The 17,927-nt window shown below is 43.7% G+C and overlaps 1 protein-coding gene across 3 annotated transcripts in view; it reads left to right on the forward strand.

The window, feature by feature from the left end:
* Positions 1-6,465: 6,465 nt before the first annotated feature.
* Positions 6,466-17,927, forward strand: part of SGCD (sarcoglycan delta) — a 543,191-nt gene continuing 531,729 nt past the window's right edge. For 2 of the 3 annotated variants that reach the window (XM_072023529.1, XM_072023522.1), the window contains exon 1: positions 6,467-6,614. The gene's annotated coding sequence lies outside the window, so the exon portion shown is untranslated. Of the gene's footprint in view, positions 6,615-17,927 lie in introns of all 3 variants that reach the window. The other variant, XM_072023537.1, reaches the window with a different exon arrangement.

A 17,927-nucleotide genomic window follows, 5' to 3' on the forward strand; every position in this document is an offset into this window, starting at 1 on the left:
TGCATAAGAAGGTGGTGACCTTCTGCTGACTCATTTGCACAGCTGGTCCAGGTTGACTCCAGGAGTTTCAACTGAGGAACTTAAAAAGAGGTTTCTGTGCCTAGTGAATTCTCAGAGTAGTCATGCCCATGGGGAAGTTTAAGCTTAAAACAGCATATACGTGGATACAAAGGAAGAAAATGTTTGGTGTGGTATGTGAGTATGCCAGGAAGAGTGGTAATTCTTCCTGCTTGAAGGTATGTTCTTGATCAGTGAGCTGAAGGTTAGCTGTTATGCTTTAAGCAGGAGTAGGATGGCAGGAATCCCAACTTAAAGATCTGTTTCTCTTTGCTGAAGTCCAGGGTTTGGCTCTGTGTTTGGAAATTCCTATAGGTTAATTCTAAGTCTTTAAGTTATACAGCAGAAAAAGCTCAGGCAGTTTCTGGATAGCCTACTGAAAAACTTCTCAGCTTCCTTAGCAGTCACACAGTACTATCTTCTCAAGCAGAATCTTTGAGGATTCCTGGGCAATACGACCGTGACATCACTGTGACCTTAATTCTGATAAATACAGTGATAAATACAAGCTGAGCTGCATCCTGCTGGTGCTAGACTGCTACTGGCCTCTGTGCTAGCTAGATTAGAGCTAGCTGGAGTGTTCTGCAGTGAAAAGCTAAATTCAAAAACTGCCCTCCTCCAACAGTTTTAAACACAGAGGGGTATAGCTTCCTAACTGAAGACTATCCTCTACCTCACTACTGTTGTCAGCTATGGAATCCAATACAGCCCTTTCATCTAGTGACAGTGATGAAGTGGTTATTAAATGCAATGGAAACCATTCAGCCCCCTTTTCATTAAAAGCTTCACTCTTATCTGTGGCTTTCAATGTTCTTGGAAAAGGGCTGGATGGAAATACAGAAATAGGGAGCAAAATGCTACCCTATTTTTTGGGGAGGGAGGGGGAGAGAGTGTATTCAAGTGCCCACAAATAGGCCTTAACATTTAAAGCCAAGGACTGATATATATTCTTGAGACACTGGGGCACCACTTCTCTCTAGTTTGGGCACGGGACTTAAGAGCAATGATCCTAGTGGATTAAACTGTGTAGAAATGTCATCTGTTGGGGACTCATCATGGAATAAAGCACCAAACATTTGAGAAATAACCATTGCTTTTCATATAAGACATGCCAGAAAAAGTCCGGAAAAAATGTCAGAGCCCTTCTATTAGCCAGCTCTTTTGCATACAAACATAAAATATTAATTTAAATCAACTGAAAGGCATTAAAAACTTGATGTTCTTTCTTTGCCCCAGAAGTACTCTGCTGATAAGAAACAAATTAAAAATGCAGAGTTTTTGAATAGCAAAAATGCTGCATATTTCAAATGAAGTTGGTCTTTTTATGTGTAACATTTTGGACTAAAAAAAGTGCACATAAAAATGATTACTGTAAATGGTGAAGACATCAAAGTTTGGCATCAAAGTTAAATGAAAGCACTTGGAAGTCTGTTTGTTTGATCTGTATATAAATAAGCTTAAAAAGAAGCCAGGGCTTTTTTACACAGCTGGAACTGGGTAGCCAGTTCAATTCTGCTGCATCCTAGGGATTCCCAAACTAGGTTAGATCCAAACACGGTCATTATTCATTTATTTATTTATTTTTATGTTTTCCCTGCATAGCTCTATGGTGATACACCAGGGGAAATGAGTTGGGAGAAGCCCCAAGCCATAGGCTCTTGTAAATGCTTGAGTTCATTTACGAATGGACAAAGTTTGGGATGCTGAAAGAGAAGTCTGCTTCCTCTTCTAGACCTGGAGCAAGTACTACCAAAATCAGAGGAAATTGGGTCCTTAACCTTCTTGAAGGAAAGGTGTTTATTGGTAACTAGTTGTCCTGGTTATGTTTCACCAAAGATCCATTCCTGGCTTGGCAAGAAGGTATGGATTAGGAAAAAAGAGTCAGAGCTATGTTAATTTATATCAGCTAAGGATCTGCTTTAGAACTGAGCCATATTAATGTTCAATTAACTTAAATTCTCTCTTAGGAAAAAAAAATCTTGAAAAGTGGAATTTGTATGAGGAAATTGCAATTTACTTCTTTAGCGCTTTTCACCGAAAGACCCCACTGTGCTTTACCAGTGATTAATTCTTACAGGAGGACTGCATGGTGCAGAGGAATTGCTCTGAACTCTAGGAACCCTTTTGGTATAGTGCAAATGTCTTTATCTACAGAGAGCCAAACTTCAGCTCATTTATTTTGGGAGCTGAAAGTTGTAAGCAACTAGAAACAAGGCTTTAAAGAAAAACACCTTGACCTCTGTAACTTCTGCTTAGTGTCCCAAACCTTTGGGATCAACAAACTTTCAAGGCTTAAGCGAGTGTGATCGTTAGTAAGATGGGATAAATTCAGAGACTGTTTCGTTTGGCCACTAATCATGGCCTCTGCGAGCACAGACCTTTCACCAAGAACCTGAGCTGGAGCTACACTCAGTGGTCCAAAGGAAGACGCACAGCTGTGAATACAAAATTGAAACGTTATTCATTACCTGATACAGGAGAATACACTGCTGCTTCACCCTGACACCTGTTAGCAGTGCAGGAGTTGGGTGTACATCCTCTCTGGGAGGGCAGGCTGTCTCAGGAGTCACACCGTAGCCTGATTACTTCAAGACCCCTTCTGGGAATGTTTTATGAGGTCACTGTGGGGCAGCCGGCAAGACAAGTCTCACAGGAGGACTTGCCCTTCAAAAATCCAGACGTATCCTTAGGGAGCATGCCTCTGACTTGTAAAGGTATTGTTTTTCCCTGCTGCAAAGGTTGAAGTTATTCCCCCATGTTCTCTTCCATTAAGCAGTTCTACAAGACTTTCCAGAACACACAAAAAAATCATTATCTTGTTAAGGATGGGTTCCTTCTTTCTGGGAGATTTCCCCTGTGAAGTGCTAGAAGGAGAAACCTAAAGTCTCCATGTTGCTTATCCATTTTCTTGCTGGGAGTGGGAGTGTATGAAAGCTGCTCTATGTGAAAACAGCCTTTTTTTTTTTTTTTTTTAAGTGAAAGAAATAATAAAAATCCTCACCTAGAATGAAAACATTTATTCATACTTCACCCCAAGTTTGTGGGCAGGAAGAAGAACCAAGAGGACAATGCTATCACCTACATCTCTCTTACCTGAGAACTTCTCTGCAAGTGCCAAAAATCTGTTTTCCTATGAATGCAGGAGAGTTCTTGAAATAATCTCATTTCAATCTCTCATGATATTTTTAATGGATTCCAGGATGAGCTGGTTGTTATGTGTAGCTTTTTTACATACAAATTTTGGTTTGAACCCAGCTGAATATTGTGTCCAATTAAAAGCAGAATCTCTGCTAAACTAAAGGCAAGGGGCACAGTGGGGAAGGTTTCCATGCAAATGAACCAAACAACAAAACCAGGAGGACTGAATGTTTGTTATTCATACACACTCTTAGAGGCAATTATTGTTATTTCATTCCTTAAAAACTGCCTGTTCTAAAAGGAAATTATTGTATTCTAATAAGCACTTGTTTATTAAAATTGCAGGAACTGAAGTTGAGTATGAATTATTAAAATGTCTGTGAGGTGCAGAGTTGTTTTTCTTTTGCCAGGCGTCTATGGAAAAATAGAAACAACAGGAGAACATGCAGCAAAACAGAAGGGGCGAAGCACAAGTAAAGAATTGGCCCTGGATCAAAGGCCCCAATCCTGCTGGCCACAAGATGTGATTCCCAAAGTCTGCCAGGGCTGCAAACCCATGCAAGGTGCAGGGTGGTCCCTCTGCTGGTCTGGGGAAGGGCCTGGGCTGCCTCCGTAAGTTTGCTGCTCTCATCAACTGGTATAAGGCTGAGCCATAACTCTCCCTTGAGAAATAAGGGGAAATTTTAATGGGAAGAAGAATGCCAGGAGGGCAAAAGTAACAGCAGGTGGATTGCAGCACATGGCAAAGAGGAAGGAGGGAAAGAGCCATCTGTGAGGATGGCTAGCATCTGGTTATCTATAAAGGACATGGCCTACCCCACAACTTCCAAGTACTGATGAGGTTTCATCAGGGATGTAAGAGCAAAGCAAAGGAAGCCTGGAGAACTCGATAGATTCTGCCTTTTAAAAGTTAACAGCTTAGCCCTTAAGATGTAACAGAAAATGCAAGGATGTTGACGTGATGGCTTTGACGTGTTCTGACAGTAAGCACAAGTAAGGGTGTTTCCTCCATTTGCTCTAAGCTTTTGACTTTGCTCTGTCACTATGGGAAATTCACCATAAAAAAAGAAAAGAGAGAATCTGAAGTTCTGTTGCAAATTTTTCTTAAGCATAATTTACCACAGAAAGGAAGCTTATCCAGCTTATTGCACCGCCTGCATATCTCCCAAACTCCTCAGTGGTGTCAGAACCTGCTGACCACGTTTCACAGATGGAAGAGAAGTCTGGAAGAGCACGAAGTTTCTAGAAAATCAATGATAGGCAGAGTAGAGATCCTATAAACCCCTGAAAAAGTAGCGATGACCTCCAGAAAAGAGACCTTATCACCATCCTAATTCAGGAAAACCTTCTACTGGAGTTCACATTTTCCTAGAACATGACCTCCAGCAGTCACTTAGTGCAAATCAAGAGGAAATCAAACTACATCTTTTCTTTCCGTGCTAGCGTGGGTGAATTCTGCAGAACCACCAAACCTAAATGTCCTCTACAGGTAATCCAGGTAATCACTGGGACATCCTGTCTAATAAATGAGTTCACCTTGTTTAAACAGCACCTGTGCAATGGCATTCTTTAATTGCCCTCTGATTCCTAGGAGTTTGCTATATGGCTGTATAGTTTTGTCCAAGAGAAATATAAATCAAGTGACTTTTCTTTAAGCAAAACAGCCTGCCGTGTGACAGAACACAGGTACAGCCATATAAATATTTTTCATTGCTGTTATTTATGCAAGGTGGTGAATACATCTGTGCCATTTTAACCAAGTTCCCTGCTGCATAGTTTTGCTTCTGTCAGTCTCCCAGCAGAAAAACATGTTTTGGCCTAGCGTTGTCTGCATGTTACTGTTTTCTTCATTGCACTCATTTTCTTCACATTTATAATTTAAATGTCTCCAGAAAGAATTGACAGTTGCCTTCTCCAAAGTAAAGGACAAAATGACTTGTGTTAATTATTCCTTCTCACTTACCGGGACATATATTACTCCAAGGCTTTTAGTGCCTTCAGCCAAAAAGGGTCATTACAGCAAGCAGCATAATGACCTGACCAAAAAATGTAAGTGGGGAAGAGTGAGTCCTTCTCTGCTGAGCTCTCTGAAGTCATTAATGGATGCCTTGGGAATTCTACAAAGCAACAGCTCAGAAAACAAACAGAATTGTTCAACGTTGGATATCACTCTCATGACATCTATGCTATTACAAAGATTTACAGCTGGAATAATTTGATCTGGGTTTTTCTCTTTCCCTCACTGACTCACATTTTGGAAGGCAGTCAGACCCTTAAAGTTGGGTTTTGCATAATTGAAGCACCAGAACATATTAAATGGAACGACTAATGGGGACGAAGCTTTTCCCTTCCTTCCAGCCTGGGTTATCAATTATGAATTAGCGGCAATCTGAGATCAAAGGGGTTCCATTTTTTGCAGCTGAATTTGAGGATTTTGGAACTGAACAGATGAAATGCAGTTAATGACTCTTTTCAGGAAGGCAGAGACAGGAGTTAACTGACAAGGGTAGAGTTAAATGTTTGCTTTTATGTATTTCTGAACATGGACACATTCTCAAATGTAAAACTGGACACTGGGATCAAGTTACTCATCTACCATGATTCTGTTAGAACCTAGATCCTCTGTGGGGCATGGCAGATGGGAATCTGATCTGTAGCATTTTTCTTAATGCTGCATGTGACCGAGTTATTGAGACATCCTATAGAAGTGCATTAGGGTTACAACTGTATTTTGTTGCACAGCTGTTTTGCCCTAACACATTTAGTTCCGTTGCTGCAGAGAAAATACATCTCTGCAGCAAGAATAGTTTGACACATACTTAACACAAAAAATCTGGAGGGTTTTAATTTAAGAGCTGCTATAACCTGAAGGAGGGAAAAAAGAGCAGTCTAAGGCAGGACTTAGCTACACACTCCCCAAAGTAGCAAACAATAAAGCAGTTTATGATTCAAGATAGAAGATTGTGCCACAGAGACCTCAGAAACCTTTAGGGAACAAATGACAATCTTAGACCTGCTGCGATTTCTGCAAGAAATGTGCACGGACACTCAACAAAACACACACATGCATTGGGTGCTGATTGTTTAATTATTATTTTTTTTTTTTTCATTGAAACACTCTGGTTTTGAATAAGCAGTACCCACATCAAACCCGCTAAGGTGTGGGTGATTAGGGTGCTGAAAAGTCAGATTAGCCCAGCAGTGAGGAGGTAAAGGACACTGGAAGGGGGATGGGAGGCTCAGGTGATGCTTGTGATCACCTGAGGGGAGGATTCAGAGCCTGCTGGGGCTCATAAGGGTGAACACAGGAGCTGTGCTGGTTCTTTGCAGCTAGAGAGGAAGAACTTCTTCACCCAAGGCTTGAAGGCAGTAGGAACCTATGAACAGCTTCCTGAGGAGTCCTGGCTGTCCTGACCATAGTAAGTGATTGCCGTGATAACTCCCTGAGAAAACATTTGGGATGCTGAAACAGTGTTATGGGCTGGAGTCTGGGACCTGTCCTGCGGAGTTGTTATGTCCATAAGAGGCTGGACTTGTTGCCTCTCTCACTGCCTGGCCTCTCTTCTATCACTGTTACTGGCAATGTGTTCCCACTTCAAAAATACTGCAGAAAAAGCTAGTTATATCATATATATGCTTCTAAGTAAGATATTTTTTGGCCTCCAAGTCATCATCTTTAATAGAATTTTCGATATGTTTCATGGTATATATTGCTTTTTTTGCTTGGGTAATGCCTTGTAAGTAGGACTTTAGATTAATTTAATTTTAATTGTTTCTTATTTTGTTTGGATAATGCCTTATAGTAAGATTTTTTTAAATTAATGCAAACCTATTACTAAATTATAATAGAGTAATTATGGAAGTAATGAATTTATTATCACAGCTGCTGTTAGAATAAGTAAAAAGGAGATTCTAATGACCTGACTCTCCCTTGCTTTTACTGATCTATCAGAAGAAAGCGTGGTTTGGAGTACTATATTCTTATATTCAAACAGTTTAGTGTTTGGGGAAACTTCAGAAGTTCATGCTTACCTAGGATGTCAGGGAAATATTTATTACGGAACAAGAAACCTTTTGTAATTGCGCTGAATGCAGAGGCCAACTAACAAAGCCTGCTTCAACTTTTATTCATTTTTTTTTCCTTTTTTTTTTTTCTTTTGTCTTGGAAACTTCAAACACTCCTTTTGAGTCTTCTTAATGACTTTTTTTTTTTAATTTGTTTTTACTTTGAAAAAGTTCTGACTTCTGGGGTGTGTGTGTTCTGTTGCTCTGAGTTGTGCAATCCCTTTTTTTTGATTAATTGATGGCTGTGATGAAAAGCACCTGGAAATGAAACTATCTCCCTCAGATAGCAGGAAAATGGCAGGGAAACAATTTCAAACAGTGGCTTACACTATTCACTTGCTTGGGTCAATCTGGGTTTGTTCATATGTTGTTCATGTTTCTCCAAGGGCTTCTCTAGTTCATGATGCTATTTTAATTCAGTTATTTGGGAACCTGTAAATCTCTGAGGAGACAATAGAAGGTATCACAGAATGGTTGGGTAGGTAGGCACCTTAAAGTCTACCCAGTGCCACCCCCTGCAGTGGGCAGGGACACCTTCACCACACCAGGTTGCCCCCAGCCCCATCTAGCCTGGCCTTGGGCACAGCCAGGGATGGGGCAGCCTGTGCCAGGGCCTCACCACCCTTATAGCAAAGAATTTCTCTGAATATCTAATCTAAATCTCACCTGTTTTAAAGTGATTACCCCTTGTCCTATCCATACACTTCCTGATAAAGAGTCCCTCTCCAACTTTCCTGCAGCCTCTTACAGGTACTGGAAGGGTGTGAATCTACGTGTGACCTAGGTGGGGTCTTCTGGAAAAAAATATTTTTGAGAAACCACATGGATAAAAGACGGAACCCTCATTTAAAATGCTGTGGTAAATTTGTCCTTGATGACTCTTTAAAATCAGTGTGAGGTTTGTTCCTTTAAAGGCTCTTCTTGTAGAAGCACAGCTATTCCTTAAGAATTCAATATTCTGTCTGGACAGGGGTGCTAACGGGTGTGCTGAAAATAGAGACAATAATAACTTTTCTGTTGATGTGTTATTTTCTATCTGATGGCTTAAGTCTGCTCCAGAAATGGGCAGCTCTGCCCTCTCACCTCTCGTGTAGAAGTGGTTCAGCTCTTTGGCTTTAGCTAGCCGGAGGAGTTGTGCTTGTGGGATGTGGAGGCTGCTTCCCTGTGGGTGTTGGGAGTTTGTACCTCAGGGGATCTTCCTTAAGGAGAAGGTGAAGAGCTCTCTGTGGCACCCAGGTCTTCAGAAACCTGCCTGCTTTGAGTTACTCATTGCTTTGAGTATGATGGGGTGGGACGTCTTTCCATGATTAGGGAGAGGGATTTGGCTGATGCAAGCAAATAAATTGTACACTCCCTATCAGGCCCATCTTTGAAGGCTGCTAGCTGCTTACTTACCTCCTGGCAATATGTGTAATCCTTAATGCTTTTGTAATGGGTTCTCCTCAGTGGTTTTGGCCTTTGATCCTAGATGTAGGCTCCCTGCGGGGAGGTAGCCTTGTGATCCTCTGTGCTGTTTCTCTACTCTTCACCCACATGCCTGGGCTGGAGATAGAGATGCCACTTTCTTTTGAGGCCTGATCTGGGAAAATGTGTCCTTGCAAAGTGCAGAGCAAGGCTGTTGTGCTTGGAGGGCTGCAGAGCTGTGGGCTGGGGAATTTAAAACCCATTCTGTATCTGCCATTTCTAAGGCTCTGCATCCTCTGGGCTCTTCCCTGCTGCTGCCAGACCATGCAGCAATTTCATTCCCTGGAGCGTGTCAGTGATGTGAGCGAGTAGGTCCCATCCCCTCTGCTTGCTGTTTGTTTTATTTGGTGTGTTGTTAACCTTTACTCGCTGCACTTATTTACTTCGGGTTTTAATAGTGTGATAAGGTCACAACAAATTTAGTGGGAGGCATTTTAAGCACTTACAGCAATAAATCACAGTGTACATCACTCTTATGTGGTTTATCCGGAACCAGGGAAATCCAATTTGGTCCATAATATGAAAGCTGAATAAAGCTAGGTATCATAGGAGAAAGCTTTGACGTATGGCTTTGAAAGAACCTACACACTTCTCCTCTATAAATTAACAGATATTTTGCAGAGCTGACAAGTAGCTGATATTCTTGGAACCGGTCCTATTTGTGTTTTTTTTTTTTTTTTCCTCCCATTCCAGCCTCTAGATCTTTCCCTTTTGAAAATCCAAAGAAGAAAAAAAGGTTGTTCTCTAATGTGGGTTTTAAAACTCTGGTGGTATGGGCACATCTCACAAGTACAATGAACTAGCTGGTAGTGCATGAAACCCTAAAACCCTGGGGACTCAACTCTGCAGGAATATCTTATCTATTCCTTTATATGCTGATTTTATCCTTAGATAATACAGCCTTTGTAGGTGTAGGATCAAACCAGCCTGCAGGTCATCTGAAGAGCTGCAAAGTCCTAGTGACCAGAATGAATAGCTACAAGCTCTCTTCAGGACCTGCAGATAAAGCACACGGGAATGTGTCATGGGCTGCTAAACTGCACTGGCCAGGAAATGGGCTTGATAATCTAGTATATATATCCTGCTTTAATTCCTGTTGGCTTATGGCCCCTGCAATATCCCAGGAGCCCTGTCAGATGCCTGACCTTACCCCTGCCTTTAGTCCAGCAAAATTGAAAGGATGTTTGAGAGAGGAAGAGGGGGAGGAAAGCATTAGTTGCAAGCAGTAGTGCTAGACTCCTGAACTCTCTAATTCTCAATAAAGGAGACAGATTTCGCTGATAAGTAAAGTCTAGCAACCACCTGGGTTTTAAGTCAACATTAAAAATTAAATACCAGTTTCCACGTTATTACAGGTGGAATAAAAATGTTGAACCTTACCCTGTTCATAGCGAGAACAAGCTGGAGGCTTTGTAGGGCTCAGCAATGCCATTACCATGAAGCACAAAAGCAGTGTGAGGAGGAAGGGCTGTCTCCTCATGTTTCTCCTTCGTGTGGGTAGTGACAGAAGAAGAAACATTCTCTCTGAGTGAGAGACAGCACTGTGATATCTGCCAAACATGCCAGGTAGCAGCATGTCTTGGCTGTGTGAGCAGCACACCTGATGGATGCTCAAACACAGCCCCTGTAAAAACAGGCAAGTTGGGTTTTGCCAGGCAGTGCTGCCCCTCGCTGTGTCAAATGCTCCCTGCAAGAGAAAATCCTCAAGCAATGGATTAAAAAGCAGTGAGAGCTCATCAGAATCTGAACACATAATTTCGAGGTAAATAAAATCTTGTTGTAGGGGGAGTGGATGAATTTGTGTGGGCTGTGAGAAAGGCAGACTTCACTCTCACCATCATGGGGCGGGGGTTGAGTTCATGTAACCATTGCTTATTCTGCCATTTTGAGTTCTTGACTGATGACTTCCTGATGTCTGTAGCTCCTAGCAATATCTGTTGGCTTTTAAATGCCTGAACCTCCTACTTTCATCTACGTATCTGACCTGTCTGCTTCAGTCTGGGAGTGAACCCAAACTTTTCTTGTCATGAAATCCCAGGATTTCTTATTTAAGTGTGTGTAGTTTTAGAGTATTTTTATTGAGAATACTGAAGAAAGAAATAGCTGGTGCACAGGACCTGTGTAAGCAGGCAGAGGTTCTGTTGGCAGAACCACCTGTGAAAGCGGTCAGTCCTTGCTGTAACACTTAAGGAATGAGGCAGCAGAGCTTTAAATGAACTGGATGTGCCCTTGCTGGAGGTGCAAACTCCATGGTTGTCGCTGGCCAGGAACAGATGAGAGCGATGGCATCCCTGGGAAATGGAGCACCAGTCTTTAAGTGGTCTGTGCCGCCACCTGAAGCCCTGCATCCTGGGCACCCACCAACAGCAGTGTGCCATGGACCGAAGGCACCAGCTCGAGCACTTTGCATGCAGAATAGTCTCACTCAGTCTTTAATACCTAACTATTCTGATCATCCTCTTTTAATTTTTTTTGCTAACTACACCCATAACTTTGCTCTAGTAAAAATCTGCTTAATGCATAACCATGTTGTAAAGTGGAGCTACGATTCAACTTGCCTAATCCTAAAAGAGGCATTTGTTCAAAAAAGGTCCATTTCCCTAGGAAATGTGCTTTGATTTGTGAAACAGAAAATGTATTCATTTAACTGAGCCGTTCATGTGACAGGTCACTATTTCACCCTTTTGGTGCAGTAAAAGTTTATTCTTTTAATAGGTTTATTGCTTTTCAGTTATTCGTTTCCAAAGGACTCACTTGAGTGCTGCAGCTCTGATCTGAAGTACAGAAAATTAATTCTTTTTATGGTAGCCTATTCCTTTCACAAGTCCTCATTTTAAGTGTAGCTCAACTGTATTGCAAATAACAGTATGTGGTCCTAGAGAGAGTACCAGGACTCTAATTTAATAGTGTGCTGGAGGCCTTATAATGTCAGCACTGCTGAGCAAAACTCCTCTTTGAGCCCTCCTTTGTGTCCCAAGGGCAGCCACAAGTGGATTGCAGTAAGGTACCAGGCTGGCTGCTATTGACTTGCCTGGCTGCTGCTGGGTGAGTGGGTTCACTCTTCTGCTTTTGGATTTTGTGGTTCTTAGCCTCATTAGTGAAAATGAGTGTCTAGAATGAACCATTGTCTTAAGCTCTGAGATGCATTTTTACTGCTGAGATTTATTCTCTGTTGACTGAAGTACCTGCTGGGGTTTCTGGTGAGCTGTAGGGATGAGATGGTCCTCTCCACCCTGTTTGGTGACAAGACACTGAACACTGGCTTATTTTCATTTTGTGTGTCACACTAGTATCTAATCTCATGTGAAACCAGAGCCCCTGTTTATTTTGCAGCACTGGGTCCAGTATGTACCTAGTGGTTTGACATGTAGGAAATGATATGGATATTGAAGATGTGCCCTTTTCCTTAGGGAATCTAAGGTGGAAAGAGCAGAAGAGCAGCCTTCCCTAGGGAGCTTGCTGGAAGCCCTAGCAGTGACCTCAAGGCTACTTTGGGTGCTGGTGGCAGTGCAGGTATCAGTGACTGTGTGTGGCCCTGGCTACACAAGAAACAGGCAGCTACCATCTGTGAAATTGAGCACTTTCCCTCAAAAATTAATTAACTTAGCTGAGATTCCATAAAGTAATACAGCTAGATCTCCCTGGAGCCTCCCAGGAGAAGTCTGTTTTAAGTCAAGTGTACTGGGAGACCATACTTGGAAATGAGGCAATTATTAGTTTAATTCATTCATCAAATTAATTTTATGGAAGCAGAGGATGCCAGGCTCTGGGGGAGGTGGCTATGGCCTGTAGCACATAGTGGGATCTGGCTCTGGTGGGCCTGTGGCAGGCAGGGCATGAGGATGGACCACTCTGTCCTACTACTGGTTGTATCCAAACCACCCTTAGCTGAAAGTAGCCCCTTGGTCTGTTCTTCCTTTGCTTTTACAGGTGGGTTTTTTTACACTGCCCTCAGCACAAGAGCATCCAAGGGCTGTAACTGCACCAGCCTCAGCATCTTCCTTTGCTGCAGCTGCTCTGTCACCTGAGTTCAGGAGAGCCTGGAGAGGATAGCATCAGGAGCTGGCCAGGGCTCCCAGACAGCAGCTTGCTCATCAGCTGCTAAAGGGAAGGAGTTCTGACACCTAAATTAGTCTGATAGTAGGTAGTTTGACTACAGCCCTGAGCACCACCATGAAATGCATTAAGTGAGCTGTCACATGCTGTTTGCTGTTTTGATCATCCTCTGCCCGGGAGACAAGTGTGTGCACAGCGAGTTATTTGTAGCAGTAGGCATTTATTTATTTATTTTAAACAACCATGCACCCATCTCTGCTGGAGAAAGCAAACTGAAACGTGGAGATGGTTGCAGCAGAGTGTGGTGATGGTCCCTTAGTCACAGAGAATCTTCATAGGCTCTGACTAGTTGCTGAGAAGATGGCCATCTGCATCTAACCCACCCAAATAAACCTGCTTTCTGTGAAGCTGTTTGGCTGTTCCACCAAAGCCAGTGTGTCACTGCTAACATAACTACTGCAGGTTTGCATATACCTTGGTCTCTAACCACTTGCTTGCCAAAACTCTTGGAAAAGTCCTACAAGTGTGAGCTGTTTCTTATCTGTTCTTAAAAATCTGCCCATGCTGGAGATCAAATCTGACTTGTTTAAAACATTATTGTGTGTGACAAATATAGCTGTATAGATTACAAGAAATACTGTCTAGTTAATTAAAATCAATATAAATATTTTAATCCACACAGTACAAAAAGAAGGGGAAGCCATGCTACCTCTAATTGTCAGGCACTCTAGTGCCAAGAGGTTCTTCTCCAGCTGAAGTGTCCCAGGATTTACTAGCAGTTCTGTCAGAAAACCTGTACAGTTCTTGAAGAGTTTTGGATAGGTACAGAAACACATGTATGTAGCTCTTTTCATTTTATTCATTGGTTGGCCTGTTTTTCAGTTCTTTTACAAGAATCAGAACTAGGTTTAAATACTATTATTTCAGTACCCATACTAACTGCTGCCTTCCTGAGAAAGCGCTTTTTCCAGGTTCACTGGGGGCACTTGTATTTCCTTACACCAGTGGATGTGCTTATTCCATCTACACTCAGCTTGTCCTAATTTTTGTTGATTTCTTGAGTCCCTTTACTTGCTAATTGTCTCTATTTAAGTCTAAAATTTTCACATTTTTTTAAAGGCATTTTGTTTTCTGCCTAGCCCTTACAGCTATATTTTAGCATTGATGTTATGTTCAAGTACTCATCGTTTGTTTCAATCTGTCCAGTGCTGTTTTTTTTTTTTTTTTCCCAAGTGATTGCTCTGACTTTCCACTCCTTGTATTTGTCTCTATGTAGGTTTCTCTGTGTGGTAATGCCAAGTGGTTTGTGGGCTACCTGCTTGAAATGCTTTCTGCCATGATATTTCTGGATACTTGGGCTCCAAGGATTACACCTGGGTAGCTCTTTGTGACTTGCCATTTATGCTAGGCTGTTCACCATTTTGCTTGTACATGTGTGTATTTCAGGCAAAGTAATTGAGAGCGTTTGGTGATTGGCAAAAATAAACTCTTGTTTAGAATATTCAGTTACAGTAAAAACAAGAACAAAAACCAAAAAATCCTATAGGCAACTGTTTCATGCATTAAAGAAAATCTTCAGTCCAGATCTGTAGTCAGTGTGGGTAGTTAGGGTCTGGCGGCCGGAAGATGTCGTGCTGTACGGAAAGGTGGAGCCCCTCCCTTGATGGACAGTAGCGTGTGGCCTGTGATGTAAGCAAGCGGAAGTGACGCTATGGGCCTCGGGTATATAAGCCCATGTGACTCAACAATAAATGCCATTTGCCATCCACCACATTGGTGTCTGTGAGCTGATGGACCGAGCGGCCTGGGGTTGGCCGCCGTGCCGTTCCTGAACCAGGTCGCCACTGCCCCCTGAAGGCAACAAGTGGTGCCTAAACCCGGGAAAACTCCTGGATTCGGGTGAACGGCGGCCGGAGCGGCGGGACCAGCCCGGCGGGGAGGAAGCTCCCGGACCAACAAGGAAGATGGAAACCCTTGTGAAGGTCGTATCAAAGTTTTGGAAGCTATGGGGTGGCTCAGCTGAGGAAGCCAGGGGTGCCGGTGGGGAACCAGAGCCTGGGGAAATCTGGGAGAGACCACGGCCATGTGCGCCCCAGTACGGTGCTGAACTAGAAGACGAAGAATTGGGTGAAGAAGCCTCCGGCGGGAACGGGGATGAAGCGTTAGGTTTTACTAACAAGTGGAAATGCGAAAAAGAGAACGGTTGCGGGGACGACCGGGGAGGAGGTAGAAGCGTGAGAGAGGGGCAGAGAGCCGATCGGAACAGCCATCCGAAAACACGCTCCTATGGCGCAAACGCCTCGCTGAGAAGGCGGCGGGGCGAGCCACGAGGCAGGGAGCGGCCCGCCCGCAGGGGTGGGGGGCGGGGCCGGAACTCGGAGGTGAGCAGTCAGTCAAGCTCTGACTCCGGATCAGATAGCGATTCAAATTCGGAGGAGGAAATGGGGACAGATAGCAAAAATATCCCCATCCGAAATAAAGCTGCACCGCGAGGCAGAGAAATTCCTCTCACAGATTGGAGGAAAATTAAGATTGCGTGCACCATCTTGGCTCTATCGGCCATGCTAGCGTTCCTGGTCTGGGTGACAGACGGGGGGCAGAGGGTTCACTCACCAACAAACCCTAAGGAGGTACAAGCGATTGTTAAAGCCATTGTGGATAAAGGGCTTCATTCTGCAATGGTCTCCACCCTCGTAGATGGTGTTGTCAGGGGAGACAACATGCTCCCGTTTGATATCAAACAAACTTGTAGACTGATCTTTGACGGGGGTGGGATGATCATTTTTAAACGAGAATGGGGGGACAACTGTATGAGACAACTGGCCCAAGTAACTGGGACGGATCACACACTGTATGGCTCTAGCCTGCAGCGGCGAATGGGTACGGACCCAACAGTGATCACCCCCCAGGCGCAAGTCCAGGGCCTGAGGGCCCACGAAGGTATGGCAACTCGTGCGGCCAGAGAAGCTCCAAACAGCCGACGCCCCAACTTCAGAACAAAACTAATGAAAACTGAGTTTCTGTTCACAGGAACGGGTCATCGGGCACCCCTGTAATCTGTATACCCCGGCGACATGAGAAGACAATAAGTCAGCAAGCATCCTGTCTAAGCCTGAGAGTTCCACACTGGCAGAATCCAGACACCAGCGAAGCGGCCTCCGTGGGTGGGGGGCTGCAATGCGTTTGTGTGATCTTATCTTTGGACCTTGTATACTAAATATGCTTGTGTTGTTTGTTAAAAGTTGGTTAGAGAAAGTTAACATTATGTTGGTAGAACACCAACAACTACTTTAAGAGTGTATTTACTCAGGGTTACCAGTTACCTCTTAGTTTTCTCCTGGTTATTGTGCCTTTTGTTTTTTAGTTAAGTTATGATGTCTACATCTTAAGATTGTTATATTTTAGCTAATTTGGTTGTGCATAGGGAGGGGGGAAATGTGGGTAGTTAGGGTCTGGCGGCCGGAAGATGTCGTGCTGTACGGAAAGGTGGAGCCCCTCCCTTGATGGACAGTAGCGTGTGGCCTGTGATGTAAGCAAGCGGAAGTGACGCTATGGGCCTCGGGTATATAAGCCCATGTGACTCAACAATAAATGCCATTTGCCATCCACCACATTGGTGTCTGTGAGCTGATGGACCGAGCGGCCTGGGGTTGGCCGCCGTGCCGTTCCTGAACCAGGTCGCCACTGCCCCCTGAAGGCAACAAGTCAGACATCATACCTTGACCTCAGTGGGCTTGAAACTTTGAAATATGTAACTTTTGCTGGCTAGCACCTCAGTCCAGGCTTGGAGTGAAATAAGACCAAAGGGAGCACTTGGAGGTAAATATTCAGTGCTGTATGTGGGGAGTTTAGCCATCCACATGATTGCCACTAATGGTAATGATAGTTGTGAGTTTACATCCTCATGCATCAGGTTGCAAAATTACCCCTTTGGTGCCATTCAAGAGTCTCTTAAGGTTCCCTCTTCCCTTTCTGCCATCAGCTGGAGCACCTGCCTCTCCTCCAGAGCCCCCCATGGGATCTGCTTCACCATTCTCATGTAACAGGTCTTGTTATCCAGGGTATTTCATTAGTATTTACCTTAAGGAGATGATATAAATAATCCTGCCAAGGCACAATAATACAAATGGGAAGAAACAATCAGGAAAAAAACAAAAACAACTACAACAAAAAGAAACACGCCACACAACAGAACGATGTTTAAAACAATTTCTATTTCTCTGGTACCCAATATGCTGGGCAAGACCCCTCTGCGTTCACTTATGACATCTGCATGGATCCTAAGTGACCACTTCTGCATCTGCAGGAAGAATCCCTACTGACTATGTAGTTACCTATGCACACTGTGGTCACTTCAGCAGCAGGAACTGCTGGGGACTGCCAGGCTTTCCACCCAGGGGGTTAATCCAGGCAGCTGGTTAATCTGCACCACAAGTGGTGTCCATCAATTTATCTGTGCACAGCACGAGCTGCCTGGGGCCATCTCCAGCACTGTCCAAAATTTGCAGTCTTGTAACAGCCAGTGGCTTTGTGTGTCACTCCATTGCAGAGATAAGCTGGGGGGTTCCTGGACCACCCCAGGCAGTGATGACCAAGGTACCTGCAGACACAGCCTGGAGGCTGAGTTGCATTGCTCTTGGTTTTCTTGCTGAAATCATAATTATTAATTCACAGAACTTTCCACAAACCCAGTTTAGGTTCTGGTTTCCATGCCTGCTCGGGGAGTACAAGGAGTTCATGCTTTGCCTTCCTGGGAGGTTACACCACTGTGCAGAAACCCCTCTGCTAGCCTCAGAAAGGGTTGTGAAATGCAACAGCATGCTGCTCTGTTCTGATGCTTCAGTTCAGCATGGGCTCTCTTCTGGGTGAGTTAACCTGTGCTGAGCTCGATCATTTGCAGCTGGGTGGTTTCAGGCCTCTGTCATGTATCTGTTATAGTTCCTAGTTCGTTCATACCATCAATCACTGTGCCTATGTAAGATTAACCAGCAGCTCTCAGTAACCACTTAACCAAGAGTGGGTAAGCACTGCACAGGGGAGGTTGCTGAGTTGAATATGGATGACAGAAGATATTTTTCTCTCTGCTTCCATGCACTGATGATCAGACCTGAAAGTCTCTTGCTTTCTTCAGTGAATTTTAATACAGA

This window comes from Anas platyrhynchos, chromosome 14 (genome assembly GCF_047663525.1).
Source record: "Anas platyrhynchos isolate ZD024472 breed Pekin duck chromosome 14, IASCAAS_PekinDuck_T2T, whole genome shotgun sequence".
In the NCBI taxonomy this organism is placed as follows: Eukaryota; Metazoa; Chordata; class Aves; order Anseriformes; family Anatidae; genus Anas; species Anas platyrhynchos.